A 17703-nucleotide genomic window follows, 5' to 3' on the forward strand; every position below is an offset into this window, starting at 1 on the left:
CGACATCACCCTGGGAATGCGTAGACACGTTATCGTGGTGATGTAGGGAGACACGCCCCTGGAGAGCACAGTATCAGAGCATTAGCTAAAAAGGAGACCAACAACACTGTTCCCACTGAAGTTGATGTTTTAAAGACCAAAACCTTTCAACCCAGTCTACATTGCCATCTACATCTATGTCCCGGGCATAATTTGGAAGTTGCACTAAAGAAAATGTTTAATTTACTGTTTACACATTTTGTTCTTTTCTATTTGTTTTAGTTTTAAATTATTTTATTATATTTAAGTTTAATTTGAAAGGCTTTTGTACCTTTCCTTTGTTAGGCAATTTTATTTTGCCTTTGCCGTCTTCAATATAAGGTATGTTATTGTGCTATGATTCCTCCATTTTTTGAAGTTTCAAATTATAATAATTAGTGTTTACATTCTTCTTGTTAAAATGTTTGAAATGAATAAAACTATTGAAATAAAAAAAAAAGACTGTACCCTTTTATGTAATGATGTTTACTTTGAATTTATATTAGTTCACACAAACACTCCATCCATGCTTTTGTTCCGGCCCTCCGGTCCAGTTTAAGAACCCATTGTGGCCCTCGAGTCAAAAAGTTTGCCCACCCCTGCCCTACGGTATGCCTAACCTGTGACAAATGCTGAGGACTCAGATATAAAGATATGAAAGAGACACGGCTCCTGCCCTCTGACACCTTACAACCACGTGGACAAGACAGCTGACAACTCCCAAGTATGTGACAGTACAGTGGACCCAGTCTCGAGGAGTAGTCAGGGGTGGCTTCCTGGAGAAGGTGGCCTCTGATAGATGTCTCCAAGGGTCAGTGGAGAAAAGGGAAGGAAAAGGAGATAGGCATTCAGGTAGAGGGGACTGCAGGAGCCAACACTTGGAGGTCAGCGGTGGCATGAAGGGGAGTGACGGGATGACGATTATTCCCATCTATTTGTTGACACCTCCATGTGCCGGGTCCTGAGCTGGGGGTGGGGAGAGTGGGAAATAGACCCAGCCCCTGCTTTCCGAGCCCTGGGGGTCTGGTTGGGGCCCTGACAAGTAAACAGACACAAGCAATTGAGTGTAATGAGCTCTGTGATAGGGCAGCAGAGGGCACAGGAGGGACCTTAGGAAGGACCAGAGAGCTTGGGCTTCCAGAGGGAGTAGAAACTGGCCAGACCAGGTGTGAACTGGCCAGACCAGGTCAGATGGGAATTCCACATTGGACATGACTTTCACCAAGGCCACACCTGGGCAGCTCCAGCGGTTTGCTTCCTTGAGAAGGGTTTGTTCCTGCTCACACACAATCACACTCACACATTCACTCATATGCTCACACACACACAATCACACTCACCCTCATATACACGCACTCACACCTACAGACTCACTGCCCAAACACCTTCACACTCACAAATTCACTAATATGCTCACACCTTCACACTCACACATTCACTCTTATACTCGCATTCACACACAATCACACTCACACATTCACTCATATGCTCACACATTCACTAATATGCTCACACACTCACACTCACACATTCACTCATATGCTCACACACACACAATCACACTCACCCTCATATACACGCACTCACACCTACAGACTCACTGCCCAAACACCTTCACACTCACACATTCACTAATATGCTCACACATTCACACTCACACATTCACTCTTATACTCGCATTCACACACAATCACACTCACACATTCACTCATATACTCACACTCATACACAATCACACTCACCCTCATATACACTCACTCCCACCCACAGACTCACTGCCCAAACACCTTCACACTCGCACAGTCACTCACATAGTCATACATCACACACACTTCACTCATATTCTCGTATATCCACACACATTCACACTCTTACACATTCCACTTATTCACCCCTATGTTCACATTTATCACACTCAGGTCCTTACATACCACACATGTTCATAGCCACTCACACTTTTCCACACATCCCACATGTTCACACTTACACTCACACATCCACACACATTCACACCCACACACGAACTCAAAATCATACACTCACCCACACCCCCCTCCCTGACACACTCATGCTCCCTCACACACCAGTCGCACTCACGCACACTGATACTCGTGTACCCACGTAGTCAGTGTTTGAGCCCAGGCCGTTCAGAATGAACGCCACGGGCTTCCCTCTGCGAGGAAGAGACCTTCTTTCCTCCAGTCCTGCTGTCTCTGAGTTGCGCCAATCTCATCTGCACATGACAGCAGAAGGCTCATTTTGGGAATGTGTGGTCTGGGCTGACTGCCCCAAACTGGGTTCCCAGCCCGTTTTCTGCATCTTTAAGTCATTCTTTGCTCTTTCCTCCCTTGCCCTAGGCCTGCATCTGCACGCCAGCTCCTCTATTTGCTGACTATGAGACTTTGGGCCAAGCACATCAGTCCCCGAGCCCAGCTTTCACATCTGCAGGGTGGGGTGGGGATGGGCCCACTCAGAGGGCTGTGTGGGGTGGAGGGATGACCTATGTGAAAAGTGCCGGGACAGTGCCTGGCACGAATGAGGCGCTCAATCAGTGTTCACTGTTGTTCTCATCAGATTGACGATGAGAAGGAAGCCAGGTCAGAGCCTGCCCGTCAGCCTGTTTGCTGGGCTGTGAAGAGACAGGAAAGGATCGAGCCGGTGTGGTCGGGTGTGAAGGCATTTGGGAAAGCTGGGGGAAGGGGATACACGAATTCTTTGTACTTTCCTTGCAATTTTTCTGTGAGTCTGAAATTATGTCAAAACAAAGAGTTAAAGAAAACAGGGCATTATCCTGAAGTCTGTCATCTCACACACAGTCCCTGCCCAAGCTGTCCACACTGTATCAGGGGCTGCTCTGCGTCAGGCCTGGAGGCCTCAAAATAATAAAACCTCAGGCCTGCAATCCAGGGACTTTCCAGTGTTGCCTCAGTACAAGCTCAGCTCAGACTACATCACAACACACTCACTCGTTTTTAAGCCTATCCTTCAGGTTTTAAAGAAGTAATAGAATTAATTTAGCCCTGACCGTGTGGCTAAGTGGTCAGAGTGTCAGCCTGGTTTCACCTACTCATCCTCCTCCCCCTGAATCCTGGACGCCACTGGTATTTTTATTGTCTCTGGAGTTTTGCCTTTTCCAGAATGTCATACAGTTGAAATCAGACAGTACAGCTTCTTAAGACTGGCTTCTTTCACTTAGTGATAGCTTTTCGGGTTCCTCCATGTCTTTAGTGGCTTGATACCCCATTTCTCTCCAGTCTGAATAATACTCCCTTGTCTGGGAGCACCACCGAGTCTGTGTCCAGTCGCCCACTGAAGGACTCCTTGGTGGCTTTCCGTTTTTGCAATTACGAATAAAGCTGCTATAAACACTCACGTGCATGGTTTTGTGTGGGCATATTTTCAACTCCTTTGAATAAATACCACGTGTGATTGCATGATCTGATGGTGGAAATATGTTTAGTTTCGCAAGAAACCCAAACTGGCCTGGCCAGGTTGCTCAGTGGTTGAACATCAGCCCATGAACCAAGATGTCACCGGTTTGATTCCCAGTCAGGGCACATGCCTGGGTTGCAGGCTCCATTCCTGGTAGGGGGTGTGCAGGAGGCAGCCTATCAATGTTTCTCTCTCATCGATGTTTCTATTTCTCTATCCCTCTCCCTTTCTCTCTCTCTAAAATAAATAAAAATACATTTTTTTAAAAACCAAACTGTATTGCATAGCAGCTGCACCATTTGCATTCCCACCAGCAAGGAGCAAGAGTCCTCATTGCTTTGCATTCTTGCCAGCATTTGGTACTGTCAGTGTTTTAAATGTTAGCCCATCTAGTAGATATGTATCTCATGATTGTTTTAATTTGCAATTTCCTTAAAGACATATCAGTTAAGCATCTTTCCATGTGCTTATTGGTCATCTGTGTGTATATTGTCAGTTGAGATCTTTTGCCCATTTTAAAATTGGGTTGTTATCTTCTTGTTGAGTTTTAAAATTGTTTTTGTATAGTTTGGATATAAATCTTTTACTGGATATGTGTTTTGTAAAGATTTTTCTCCAAGTCTTTGGCTTAGTTTTTAATGATCTTAAGTATTTTTTTTTTTAAGCAGAAGCTTTAAATTTTAATAAAGTCCAACTTAACAAAGTTTTTCTTTCATGGATCATGCTTTAAGTGTTGATCTAAAAACTCATTGCTAAACTTAGATCCTAGATTTTCTCCTATGGTACCTTCTAGAAATTTTATGGTTTTTCATTGTACATTTAGGTCCAGGGTCTATTTAGAGTTATTTTTGTGAAAGGTAGAAGGTCTATGTCTAGATTCTTTTTTTCTTTCCTTCTTTATTTTCTTTCTCTTTTCTCAAATGGATGTACAGTTGTTCCAGCCCCATTTGTTGAAAAGACTGTCTTTTCTCCATCAAATTGTTTTTGTTCCTTTGTCAAAGATCAGTTGAATATATTTATGTGGGGGTTTTTTCTGGGATTTTATTCTACTCCATTGATCTGTGTGTCTATTCTTTCTCTAATACCATGCTGTTTTGATTACTGTGGTTTTATAAGTCTTGAAGTTGGGTAATGCTTGTCCTTCAAGTTTGTTTTTCTTTTTCTTCAGTATTGTGATGGCTGTTTTGGATCTTTGGTCTTTCCATAGAAACTTTAGAATCAGTTTGTCAATATTCACAAGATATCTTGCTGGGATTTTATTGGGATGTGTTGAATCTGTAGATTAAGTTAGGAAACATTGGCATTTTAACAATATTGAATTTATCTATTCATAAACAGAATATCTCTTCATTTATTTCGATCTTCAGTTACCATGTGCCCAGTGCTATATAATCAGTTATTTCATTTAATCTTCAAACAACCCTATATATTCCCATTTTATAGATGAGGAAATCGAGGCTCAGAGAGGTTAAGTAACTTGCCCAAGGTCTCACAGCCAGCAAGAGAACACTGGAAGACCCCCATATCAGCCCTATTCTACAGCCTGTGCCCTTACCCCCTCTGCTTTCTTCTTCTCTGGGACTCTACCCAGAGGCGGCACCTATGGCCTCCTTTCCTTGAGAGAAGGACCCAGACCAAAATGAGCCAATGTCCTAACAGCTGGTTGGCATCATGACCTGTTTTTCCCACTGCAGTAGACACTGTCGATGCCCCGCCCATATCCTCTCCACCTACCAGTCCCAGCTCCTCGCTGCCAGCACCTGAGACTCTGCCCGAGGGCATTCTCTGGCCACTTAGCCAGCTTCACCTGAGCAGAGGGTGTATGGAGAGTTGATGCCCACAAGAGCAGGCCTCAGCAGTGATGACTGGAATGGAGGATGAACACCCGTGTCCTCGCTCTCAGGGAATGTGGGGGGCAGCTCTGAGACACGGACAGCAGTCTCCCAGGGATCCCAGAGAGACGGAGTCCTGGTCCCCCAGCTCATGAACACACCTGCACCGGCTTCTCTCCCTCCTCCTTCACTTCCCCACTCTCTCAGTGTCTTCTGGGATCATCCCCGTGCCAATGAAGTGCACTCCAGCCCTTGTCTCAGGAGCCTCGGGGCCATCTTTTCTACTTCAGCCCCTCCTGCAGCATCCTTGGCATTCCTCTGAAGAGCCACCCTCTCCAGCTCGCAGTCCAGACAAGTCCACCCCAACTCCAAGAGTGGGCAGGTGACTCAGGAGTGGCCAATCAGAACACTGTGGTCCCTCAGCCTTAGTGATTTGGTCAGAGATGGGCATGTGATCCATCAGAGCCCACGAGACACTTTGAGATTTTTCTGGGATTGAAATGGCCACCTCCCCTTTCCACAGGTGTCTCTCACCTGTACCAGCTGGAGGATTTGGGCTGGAGCTCTGGCAGCCATCTTGCACAATGCCAGCTTTACTGCTTTTTCTGAATATAAAGTTAGAACACGTTTGTAGAAGATTGCAATGATGGTCCCAATTCTTTACCCCTCCCTCCCTGTACCCACACTCCTTGCCATGTAATTTATAAGTGTCTCTCACTTGGACTGCGAGCTCAGCCACATGACTTGTTTTGGGAAAATGGGATGTTAACTGATGTGATGGGGCAAAAACTTGACATTTGCTCCCATGATTGGACTTATTTGCATTCATGCCATTGTCATGAGGATGTCTCCAGATGGACTCTCCCACAGGATTAGAAATAATGTGGCACAAAGTCACCTTCACTGTCCCAGTCATGGCCAGTCTAGATCAGCCAGTCTATGCCCAGACATGAGGGTCCAGCCAAGATCAGCAGAGCCTCCTAGTCAACAACCGAGTGTGAGTAATAAATGCTTACTGTTGCAGGCCACGGAGGGCTTGTGGCAGCATTACCATAGCAGTAGGTAGTGGATGCAATTCTCAGTTAGAAAGCTAAAACCATACAGAAAAGTATACAAAATTAAGTGAGCCCAGCTTGTGTGGGTCAATGGTTGAGTGTTGACCTATGAACCAGGAGGTCACGGTTTGTTTCCTAGTCAAGGCTCATGCCCCAGGTTGTGGGCTCGATCCTAGTAGGGGAGTACAGGAAACAGTCAATCACTGATTCTCTCTCATCATTGATGTTTCTATCTCTTTCTCCCTCCCCCTTCCTCTCTGAAATCAGTAAAAATATATAATAAAAAAATTAAGTGAAATAATCTGAAATCTCAGATGTAGCCACTGTGACATTTTGGTGAACATCTCTCTGGGTACAGGTGCACACACATCTTACACACTTCCTCCCATATCCACAGTCACAGAATTTATATCACTTTGGCAAGATTGGGGCAGATCCTGGGGCAAAGGCCACAAAGATAAGGCTATGACATCATCCTCATAAATGAGCGTTGTTTACCTCAGCTTGTCTGGGAGGGAGTAACAATGATAAAAGGCCTAACATTGGGCATAGGGAGAAGAAACTGAAAGACTAAGGTTTCAGGGCAATTAAAGGAGATTGTAAAGCATGGTGGTTAACAAATCAGAGACATAAAATAAGCAGGAATGGGGCCTTGGGAAAGAATCAGATTGGTTTATCTAAAACCCTGTCACCCAGAGCCCTGGGGTTCATTCATTCATTCAATGAATATTTACTGATGCCTATTATGAATCATGACATCCTAGGAGCTGGGGACTGCAAAGGTGAATAAGACTTGGTACCAGTTCTAAAAGGGGAGGACAGGAACAGAGAGGTTTTCTAGAGGAGAGGCCAACTAGGAGGGCATCTGATGGATGAGTAGGAGTTCTGCAGTGTGAGGGTGAGTGAGACCAGGTGGGGATTGACCCAAGGGAAGGAACAGAACTTGAAAGGTATGAAGGGGAGACCAATCACTGGGGTAATTAATATTCGATTGGGATGCTGAGGAGGCAGGGAGAGTGACAGGGCAGGAAGGAAAGAAACAGGGTTGTGTTCCAGGAGAACAGTAACTTTTAAATCTCTTTGATTACAACCCACAGTAAGAAATGCATTTTCTATTTTGGCTCAGTACAATCACACACACACAGCAACAAAGCAATATTTCTCCTTGCAAGATGCCATTCATGCATATATTTTCTATTCAGTCCTATAGGGGCAAAATAAGCCGATCACAAAATAGTACACATCATAGAATTTCATGTATGTGAAATTCTGTAACAGCAAAACTAAGCTATAGTGGTAGAAACAAGATTAGTGGCTGCTTGGGTGCGGGTGGGATGGGGCAAGGTTTACTGCAAAGAAGTGAAAGAGAACTTCCTTCGGAGATAGAAATGTTCTATATTTTGATTGGGGCGGTGGTTACATGGGCACATGCATTTGTTAAAAATAAATATATAAAAATAAATGCATGTGAGGGAACTTTCTGGGGTGGTATCGATGTTCTTTATCTTCATAAGGGATTTGCATTGCATAAGTGAATGCATCTGTCAAAACTAATCAAATGGGACACTTAGATTGTGGATTCCATTGTATGTAAATTTTACATTAAAATTTGGGACAAATATTGAACTGTAGTTGATGATATTCATGCTGAAGTACTCTGGTATTTGCAACTCACTTTTTGAAATACATAAAAAATAAGATATATTGATGGATGGATAGAAGAATGGGAAGATGGACAGATATATCATAAAGCAAATATAATAAAATATTAATGCATGTTAAGACAATTCAATGAGGAAAGACTAGCCTTTTCAATAAATGGTGCTGGGATAACTGCATATCCACATGCAAAAGAATGAAGTTGGATCCTTATCTCACATCATGTACAAAAATTAACTCAAAATAGAACAAGGACCTACATGTAAGAGCTAACGTACAAAATTCACAGAAGAAAACTTAAGTGTAAATCTTCCTGAATTTGGATTAGGCAATGGTTTCTTAGTTATGACATAAAAGTACAAGCAACAAAAGAAAAAAATAAATGAACTTGACATCATCAATTTTAAAAGCCTTTGTGCTTTAAAGGACACCACCAAGAAAGTGAAAAGACAATCCACAGAATGGAAGAAAGTTTTTGCAAATCAGATAGCAGATAAAAGAATTGTATCTAGAATATGTAAACAACAATTACAATCTGTATATAAAAAAGGCTAAGCAACCATCCAACCATCCGACCGGTAGCGATGATGTACAATGACCACCAGAGGGCAGATGCTCAACACAGGAGCTGCTAAGCTGTGGTGACTTGGCAGTGGCAGTTCTCGGGTGATGCACCCCAGAACCAGAGAGGAGGGAGCCTGATTCCGGGGTGCATCACCTGAGAACCGTCCTCTCTCAATCCGGGACCCCTCAGGGGATGTCGGAGAGCTGGTTTCAGCCCAATCCCCGCAGGCCAGGCTGAGGGACCCCACCTGCCAGAGAGGTGTGGCCGGCTGGGGATGGACAGTGGGAGGTTGGCTCCAGGGTGTGTCCAGCATGTCTCGCCCAGTCCTGTCCCACCGGCCACTTTCTAATTAATTTCCTTTCAATGTGCACAAATCCATGCACCGGGGCACTAGTTCAGTAATAACAATACAAAAGTCCCAATTTGAAAATGGGCAAAGGATATGAATAGACAGTTCTCCAAAAAAGATGTACAAGAGGCCCAGAAGCTCATGAAAAGATGCTCAGCATCATCAGGGAAATGCAAATTAAAACCACAGTGAGACATCACTTCACACCCTCATACGCTGCCGATGGGGATATAACATGGACAGCCCTTTGGAGAACAGTCTGGCAGTCCTTCAAATGGTTTAAACATGCTACCATATGATCCAGCAATTCTGCTCCTAGGTACATACCCAAGAGAAATTAAAACATGTGTCCATATAGAAACTTGTACATGAATGTTCACAGAAGCATTATTTATAGTAGCCAACTGATAGTGGGCAAATAAAATGTGGCGTATTCATACAAGAAAATATTATTTAGGAATTTAAAAAATGGAGTACAGATACATGCTACAACATGGATGAACCTTGAAAACATGTTAAGTGAAAGAAGCTGGTCACAAAGGATCACATGTTGTGTGATGGTACTTTTGTGAAATGTCTATGGAGACAGGAAGTAGATAAGTGTTGTCCAGGGCTGGCGATGGGACTGGAAGAATAACTGACAGGGGAGGGCTGCAGGGTCTCTTCTTGGGGAACGAAAATGTTCTAAAAATTGCTTGTGGTGAAGGTTGCCCAACCCTGCGAATATACTGAAAAACACGGCATTGTACACTTAAATGGATAGGTTGTAGGGTTTGTATCTCAGTAAAGCTGTTTTAAAACCTTCATGTGAATACAAATGAAAAAAATGAGAGCTGCATGCATATAAGCACACCAATGGACACAAGATACTTGTGGGGGGGGGGGTGAGGGCATGCGACAGGGGGTAGGGGAGGCTGGGGGAAGGTCAATGGGGAAAAAAAGGAGATATATGTACTAGTATATGTAATACTTTAAACAATAAAAAAAATAAAAACAGTAAAAAAAAATGAGAGCTGCACTTCAGCAAACACTTCTGCTCTTCAAAGGTCACCACTAAGGAAACAAAAAGATATGCATCGGACTGTGAAAAATATTTGCAAATTATATATCTGACAAAAGTCTTATATCCATAATATATAAAGAACTCTCAGCACTCAATAAGGAAACAACTCTATTTTTAAAAATGGGCAAAAGACCTGAACCTACATTTCACCAATAAATAAAGATGCATAGCAAGAAGCTCATGAAAGATAACCAACATCATTAGTTATCAGGGAATTGCAAAATAAAATCACCATGAGACACTTCGATGCACAGATTGCAATGGCTCAAATGTTTTAAGTATGTAGACAATACCTACATATAATAATTACAGCATTATAGGCCATGATCCATTAAATTGATTTTATAAGCTATTCATGGGCCATGATCTTCAGTTTGAAAAACACTGCTTTAGAGCAGGCTTCGACACTTGAACTTTAACCTGAGAGGGACGGGGGATCTGGGCCCCCAGCAGTGGGCTGAGCTGGACTGATTCCCTGCTCTGGGGCCACGGCCAGTTGGAGGTCCCGGGGAGCAGCCGGGGCCTGTGCCCAGCTCAGAGGCAATGGCTGCCTAGTGTCCCCAGGGACGCTGGACCAGGGCAAGGTCCTGTGCCCTGCATCGGGGAGCCAGCTCGGGTGACAGCAGAGGGAGTCCACGTTCCGGAAGTCATGCATGTGGACTGAAACGGCGGGCCTTCCCCACCATCCGGACCGGATCACACCCTGGATTTTCACTCGACTCTGGCTGGGGGAGGCTTTCAGAGTGCCAGTGGTTAGCTTTTCACCGGCCTTGTCACTGGGCACGCAGGTCAGGCTTAACACGAGGAAAATCACGTTTCCGGCATCCAAGACCATTGTGGTCAGGAAAAATTTATCCCTATTGTGTCTTAGTGATATATTGGAGCTACAGTCAATGTCAATGTATACAGCGGTTCATGAATAAGAAAACGTTCTACTTAAAAGTGCAAGTTTAGAAACTTTTATTCCAACTCATTTCTGCAGTTTTAAGCCTGCAATTCAGACTTGTTTCTGCACGTGGTCTGACCTACCCACGTCTTGGAGCTAGAGACAAGGCCGCAGTGCCTTCTTCAGCAGCCTCCCCTCCTGACCTCGGAGCCACCACTGAGCAGGGTGCTCACACTGCTGAGGGGCAGCCTCGCCTGCAGACCTCTCTGCCTTTGCATGACCTTTCCCCTCCTGCCCCCGGTGACCTCCTAGTCACCCCTCAGTGCCAGCTCCCGCTGCACCTCGTCTGTGCAGACTTCCCTGGAATTCTTCTTATGGCAGAAGCAGCGACTCCTTGTTCTGCATGTCCACTGACCTGTGCATGCAGCTGTAACACCAGGCTGGCTTCTCTCTGGATGTACGAAACGCCATAGGAATTTGTTATTCCAAATAAAACTAAGTGTGATGCCAAGCCCTCCTGCCCCAGGGTATAATCATTTATGTTCTGTGGCTGCGGGAGTCTCTCCCTGCCTCCAGGGTGAAAGAGAGGGCGGAGCGGCACGCGCAGGGCAGACACTCATGGAGAGCCCTCTGGGCTTCTATCTGAGGATCTGAGCAGCACCGGCCAAGTGCCTGCCCTGGTAGGCGGGGTCCTCACTGCTCCTTCCCAGCTTGGGCATGAGTGCCCAGGCAGAGCAGGGGCGGAGGGGGGCACTCCCCTGGGTCCTGTCACAGCCCTGGGCACCGTGAGGCAGCACTGCATTGTCACACAGCCCGAAATGCCTGCACCCCTCCTCCCAGTTTGGGGAGCTCACGCCCTCCTGAAGCCCCTGGGAGCTTTTATTGGAAGCACAATGTGGGTCTTGCTTGCCTAGGGGAGGGGCAGGGGGGCTGAGGCCAGTGGTTTCTTACTAACTCACGCCCTGTTACATCGATGGCACTTACCTCACCACTTTGCGCTGATTTAGCTCCCGCCTGGGCCTTCCTCTGAACTGTGGGTCTTCTGAGGCCAAGGGCTGCCTCACTGACCCTGGTCTCCTAAAGTTGAGAGTGAGCATCCTAATTGTGGATCGATCGTGGAAAGTTTTAAAAATCTCTTTGAGCCTCAGTGTCCTCACCTGTAAAATACCAGACTCGTAGCAGTGTGGTTGGGATGAACCAAGGTAAGGCATGCTGACCCCTTCGAACACGCCTGACACGTCCCGATAGCTCCATGAATATTAGCGGCTATATTACTTTTATTCCCATTACTGCTACTTGCAGTGGATGTTGGTTGCCTACCCAACAGTCGTCCCGACTCCTTTTTTCCACCATAGAAACTGACAGTGCCATGTGCTCTCCTTCCCGTCCTTGCTTGGGGCATGAGCATGTGACCCAGTCTGGGCCACGGGACTTGGATGGAGGCATGCAAAGCCTTCTGGGAAAGATGACCTCTCTGATCAAAAGACAGAGAGGTAGAAATAGACTTTGGACATAGTCGTGGAGAGCGGCGATGCCTGGAGCTACGGCAGCCATCTCGTGACCGCGAGGGCAGGGCTAAGGCTAAAAGTCAACATGCGGAAGCTGTCAGAGCAGAGAGAGGGACGGCGTGGGGCCTTTACACCCTTGTTGAGTTGCTGCCCCCACCCTGGGACCTTCTACCTGAGAACACTTTGTTCAGTTATATCTGAAATGTCCTTATTGTAAAGGCCACTTTTCATTGGGTTAGCATCAGCAGCTGAAATATAGTTCATTGAATACATTATCATAGAAAGTGATACTTGGCAACTCTTGACTGAAAGTGGCAGTGCCAGGATGGAAACCCTGAACACTAGGGCCCAGGTGAGCGGGCTTTCGATGAGTGCCCCTGGTCTCCGGCCCCCAACCCCCTCCAGACTCACATTAGGGAAAGAGCTGGCTGCCAACTGAGGTCATAGCTGGGTAATGCTTCTTGGTCCACCGGCACGTGCGCTGGCTCGGGCAGTTGTGCAGTCTGCCCGTAGGAAAGTGGGTGAACACATGGCAAAAGCGAGTGCAAAGGAAGGGAACAGTCCCAAACCCCCGGGGCTTTGTTTTCGCTCAGTCTTATTCCTTGTCCATTGAATACGGGCGTCGTAATCTAAACTGCAACCTTGAGTTCAGTCAGCTGCTGGCTGGCAAAGAAACCACTGCATGCCATCTAGCCTTGCTTCGCGGTATTTCTAACTTAGCTTTGGTCCGTTATTTATTCTCTTCTATCGGAGACTCTGCCTTTCTGTTGATGAGAAAAGAGGGGAGGAGGCTGTGCTTCTCTTGTTTCTGGTTAATTTTGCGGCTAGAAAAATGTTCTGGGAAAGACACAGGCACCGCACAGTTTTACCACAACTACCGGTCCCCTGGCCACGCAGGATGTAGCAGGAATGACTGGTGTGTACCTCGTACAGGTTCATGTAATACTTACATTAATGCTTCTAGCTGTGCTGGTCCTATGGCAAGTCAAAAACTAGCTAAAAAGTGGTGAGTGGTGGGATAATTTTAGGAATATGATTGGTCACCTGTAGCCAAGAAATGTCCTCTCTGTGCCCGATGCTTTCTTAGCCGGGTGCCCTCTGCTGGTGTCACCACGCTTCCGTGAATCTGACCGTATTTCATCTCCACCTCGCGCACTTTCCAGGGTCAGCAATGGCAGCGGCACTGAGCTCACAGGCCTCTTCTCCGGTCCTCACCTCTCCTGCAGCTCAGCGGCCGCTCCTTCTTCATGGAACGTTCTCCTGCGCTGACTCACAGGACTCGGGACCGACTCTCTAATCATGTTCTCTGACTTTTCATCCTGTTCTCTAAGGGGAATCATTCCCCACGTCCTCCCTGTTCAGCTCATTCAGAAACTCACTTTTCCCTCATTGGGTACATGTCCACATGCAAAGCTTCAGCGTGTGTACATATGTAGTCAGCGGACATTCCCCCCGGATCTACTGCGCCCGGTCCTCCTTCCCGGGAGGCACCTGTAGGAGCCCTTGGAGATGCGTGAGCTGGCGGACCACGGGTGAGCAGAGGCCTCGGCGATAGCGTGGCTTTGACTGCAGCGCCGTGCTGATGCCCCGTCCCTACATCGGGCCCTGCCCAGGCTCCCATGTCCAATGTTTGGTGCCCACACGGTGCAGGCATTTCCCCCGCTACCCCTCTGACCCCTCAAACCCCAAAGGCCTACGACCAAAGTCATCACCCTTCTCCAGCCCTACTCCCCTCTGTGTGCTCAGCCTCAGTGCAGGTGTCGCCTCCAGTTAAGCAAGTTGAAAACGATGCCGTCATCTTTGACTTCCCTCTCTGTCTCTGTCTCTCTCTCTTTCTCTTTCCCTGTCTCTCTCATGAAAGACAGCCAGGAGCCGCCATGGTCTGTCCGCTCCACCTCTGCATTCCTTTTCGCATCTGGCCCGATCCCACTGCTTCTGCCCTGGTCCAGGCCCTAACTCCTTCTCGCCCAAACTAAGGGGACCTCCTACCCCGCTTTCTGTTGCTGGTGGCAGCCACTGTGCAGAGCCTACCCAGCCCCATTGTTCCCTTCTTCCCTCCACTTCATCCTGCTGCAGAGGCCCTGCCCGGAGACTGACTTGTGATTGGCGAAACCAGTGGCAGCAATCCTAACCCCCCTAGCAGATCCCCACTGTCCCGGCTCCTTTGCAGCATGGGGTGGCGAGGTGATTCAGTCTGGCCGATAGGACATGCGGGGGAAATCCGGAAAGAGGCCCACGGAGAGGAAGACCTCCGCTCACTCCTCTCACCAGTGCCATCATCAACGCCCATGAAGCATTTTTGCTTTAGAAGTTTACTCTCTAGGCTGGCATGTAAGGCCTGGACCACCAGCTCTCCACTCATTTTTCCTCCAGCTTTACCCACTTCTCCCCACTTTCCTCACAAGGAGCCTGAGGATAGGAAGGCCAAGGGCAGGTATGTCCTCCACGGTAGCTGGTCCCAAGGATGGCCCCGCATGAACCATCTCCTCGGTTCACAATCCTGTGCAGCCCCTCCCACTGCGTCTGCCCTGGGCCTGTGAAGCAGTTTAACTCCCCGGATGCAAAGGGTGCGAAGCTGTGCCACCTGGGCCACAGGGACAGAGGACACTCTGCTTCTGCCCCTCAGCAGCCCCAAGCCACCGGATGAGCCACCAACTGCGCCGAGACCACTGAGCGGTGAGAAAGCGCAGCCCGACCGCAGCAGAGGCACGTGGAGGGAGAGTACCAGCCAAGTAGCATACTGCACCCCTTGACAGCCTTAAAGCATCTTCCCTCCCTATCTCCTGTCTTTTCACTTTAATGGTGCTTCTGAGTATTCAGCGTTATCCAAGACAGGCTAAAGCGCTCCAGAGCAGGAAGTAACTGCTAACGTAAATGTTGAATTTCCAGTAGACACAGACCTGTTTCAGTGTTCCCCACAAGCACAAAGAACTGCTGTGACTCAACTGACCTTACACCCCAGGGTGGGCAGGAGGCTTGCCTTGTAGTCTCCTTAGAAGAACTCCAAATACCCCCAAGTATGTCAGGACACCCTTTAAGATGCAGTGCAGATGCTGATACGTGTGCCCTCTGTGCAGTCCAAGCCCTTTAACGACCAGGCAACTCCGTGTATTTTTCTAATGTGATTAAAGGTTCAATAGGGTATGTATGCGACAAGAGGCAAAGCCACCGCTCTACATCATGAAGCTCACAGCAGCCCCCAAAAGACACTGCAGGCAGCTTGCCAAAGGCCCTAATGAGAAGCAGCTCATTGAGCCGGCTGGCTTGGCTCCATGGTTGAGCGTCGGCCTGTGAACCAGGAAGTCACGGTTCAATTCCTGGTTCGGGCACATGCCCAGGTTGTGGGCTCAATCCCCAGTAGGAGGCATGCAGGAGGCAGCTGATCAATGATTCTCTGTCATCATTGATGTTTCTATCTCTGTCACCCTCTTCCTTCTTCTCTGAAGCCAATAAAAATATTTTTTAAAAAGAAAAGCATCTCTTTGAACTATGTCTGGATAAGGAAAGGAAAAAGTCGAAACCCCAGAATATTTTCTTAGTTTTTTTTTAATCCTCATCTGAGGATATTTTTTCTATTGCTTTCTAGAGTGTGTGGAAGGGAGAGAGAGAGAGAGAGAGAGAAATATCAAGGTGAGAGAGACCAATTGATTGGTTGCCTCCCAATGGAAGGAACCTGCAAAACAGGGTATGTGCCCTTGACTGGGAATTGAACCCATGACCCTTTGGTGCATAGGCTGAGGCTCTAAACATTGATCCACACTGGCCAGGGCCAAACCCCAAAATATTTGATCCTCTTCATGCTGCTGCTATGAGGGCTGACTGAAGCCAGGCACACTGGGCCTTCTGGAGCTGGAGCTTATGGAAACCTTGGTTCCTCTGCTCCAATAAGGCTTTGCGTGATGAGAGCGGGGTGCAAGTGTCTATTAATTCCTGCGAGTGTTCTGTGAACTTACAGTTCAGGACTCCCAAACAACAGGCGAAGGGGGATTTGGCCTATCTGGAGCAGAGGTGATGGGTCCAAAAAGTAGTTTGTTTCCTAAAAATAAATCCGCATGGCTTCCTAAATTACTGACAATGTGTATTCCAGATGGAAGTCATCAATTAGCAAATGACTGCACGATTCTTCAGCCAGAAATATTTCCACATAAATTCTAACCCTGAACCCTAACACCAACCCTAATCCCAAACCCTAACCCTATACCCTAAACCCTAACCCCCTAACCTTTAACCCCAAGCCCCATAACCCAACCCTAACTCCAACCCCAGCCCTAAACCCTAACCCCAACCCTAATCCCTAATCCTAAACCATAACAATAACCATAAACTCCAACCCCTACCCCTAAACTGCTACCCCAAACCCTTAATCCTTACCTCCTAACCCTAACCCCAATGTCAAAGCCTTAAACCCTAAACCTAAATCCTTTTTCTAACCTCCTAATCCTTACCCCATCCCCTTTCCTTAATCCCTACTACTTACCCTAACTCAGACCCCAGAACCAGTACCCTGGACCTGGACCCCAGAGCCAGATCCTGGAGCTGGACACTGGACACCAGACCTCAACGATGGACCCCAGAGATGGACCCCAATAAAGACAATAAAAATGTTTTTAAGAAAAGAAAATGTGTTTCCTACTTGGCGTATACTTTCCCATGCTCCCCCAGCGCTGTTTACCTGGCCCACCGTACGCCACGGGGCAGTGACTCAGAGCCTGCCTCTGTCTTCCTTCCCGAACCTGTGAAATGGGCTCATTTGACTGATGTCACGTTTCCTGTGAAGATGTGCCCCTGCTATGGAGCACCCTGCAGGTTTCCTGGACGGTCTCCCGCGGAGAGGATGTGGTGGATCCATGAGAACTCAAGGTCCAGGCACCGCAGTCAAGTTTGGTGCAGTGTGGGGTTGGGTCAGACCTGCGTTGTCTCTGGGTCAAAGCACAAGCCTCTCCATACCCAGAAATGTGAAGGAGGCAGGGCTCATGCGGGAACTCTGGGGTACTGGTAAATTTTATACCCCTTTTAGCGCAGTGCCTTCACCCATTATAGCACCTAGTTAAGAAGGGACATGTGGCCCCAGCCAGTTTGGCTCAGTGGATAGAGCGTCGGCCTGCAGACTAAAGGGTCCCGGGTTCGATTCCAGCCAAGGTCACATGCCCGGTTTGCAGGCTCAATCCCCAGTAGAGGGTGTGCAGGAGGCAGCCAATCAATGATTCTCTGTCATTGTTGATGTTTCTATCTCTCTCTCTCTCTCCCTCTCCCTTCATCTCTGACATCAATTAAAAAATATTTTTTTAAGAAGGGGCATAGTCATATGTGGGACGATACCGAGTAACAGGCTGCCT

Source organism: Plecotus auritus (genome assembly GCF_963455305.1).
Source record: "Plecotus auritus genome assembly, chromosome: 7".
In the NCBI taxonomy this organism is placed as follows: domain Eukaryota; kingdom Metazoa; phylum Chordata; class Mammalia; order Chiroptera; family Vespertilionidae; genus Plecotus; species Plecotus auritus.